Raw genomic sequence first — 1,680 nt, 5'->3', positions numbered from 1 at the left:
AAAATCCGACGGTAATCGCGTGTTTTCCCGTAGTGACATCTCCCTTTCTTAATTTAATACAAGCAATGACCATGTATGTAGTTAATATCTAATGTGATATATTACTTTTATGGAGGAATATTAGAATAATTAGGAGCATTGAATTGAATTGTTGGCATGCCAAGATATAAAATGCTTAACTTTCTAGGGTCTATATATCAGATATTAAAATTTAGGAAGGCCATAAACATCTTTTTTCTTCCCTACAAGCTCGACAAGAATTTAGGGATGCATATGCTTTGGTCCACATCTAAATTAAAGAGTCTAGTTATAAAAACTTTATTATTTTACATGCATCAATGGCTAAAACTTAAAACCAATAATTTTCATTCATTATAATAAATATTGCAACTCTAGTAGACAGTAGTAGTTATATTGCATGATAGTAGATCACTTCCCAGTGGGATCGACACTACTTATCATTTTATTACTTGATTTGACATATGCATTTGTGTATATCTCTTGTGGGTGGATTTTATCAAAGAAAATCTAAGCATTTTTACATCACACCCCCACAAGTGCTGCATCTGAAACAAACAAGAAAAATGAAACAATGGAGAAAAACACTAACTTGGAAATTGATTACAATCAATCCTTCTATCAATCTATAACACTAATCAAAGAATAGAAATTGTAGTTTGGCTCACCCCTTCTTTTACCGTCATGAAGACCAATTGAAGATGAAAATAGTTTCAGTTTATCAACTATTGCTATCTTCATCAACATGTCTGTAGGGTTCTGAGTTATGTGTATCTTCTCCAAATATAATTAACCATTTTTAGCATTGAATATATGAAATAATACCAAAGTTGAATGTGCTTAGTCATGGATGAAATGCAACATTCTTGGTTAGATGAAAAACACTCAAGCTATCACTACATAATTTTCCATTCCTTTGCCCCTTTCCAAGTTATGCCATGAAACTTTACGGTTATACCATTTTGTTGTTATCCTTAATGATTGATATATATTCAACTTACATGGTTGAGAAAGAAATAATCTTCTACAACTTAGATACCTAACTCACTACATTCTTTCCCAACATGTGCTTCTCCTGCCATCAATATCTCCAAAAAGATCATAATATAAATATCCATATTGTTTAACTCCTATATGTCCAAAGCAAAGTGCTATATCAACTGCCCCTCTCAAGTATTTGAGAATCCATTAAACTGTCTCCCAATGATATTTTCATGGGTTGCTCATGAATCTACTAAGAACTCTCATTATACATGTTATATCTGGTGTTAAATAAATCATATCATATATCAAACTTCCAACAACTGAAGCATATGGAGTTCTCTCGAATTGTTATTACTCTACATCAGATCTAGGTAATTATTCCCTAGATAGCAGAAAGTAAAAACCTTTGGGAGTGCAAATTAGATTTGCCACATATGTTTAATTTATGTAGGACCTTTTCAACATATTAAACATGAGATAATTTCAATGTACTTGCACTAATATCCCTATTGATTTTCATAACAAATATTATTTTTTTGGACCCAAATATTTCATTTCAATCTCCTTTGATAATTACTCCTTATATTCTTTTATCTTCTTCATATCTAATATTGTAATTAACATATCATCCACATACAAGAGTAAAAATAAATAGTAGTTATCAAAATTTTTAATGAA

The sequence above is a fragment of the Dendrobium catenatum genome, unplaced genomic scaffold (assembly GCF_001605985.2).
Source record: "Dendrobium catenatum unplaced genomic scaffold, ASM160598v2 fragScaff_scaffold_998, whole genome shotgun sequence".
Classification (NCBI taxonomy): domain Eukaryota; kingdom Viridiplantae; phylum Streptophyta; class Magnoliopsida; order Asparagales; family Orchidaceae; genus Dendrobium; species Dendrobium catenatum.
Note: the sequence above shows the minus strand (reverse complement) of the source record.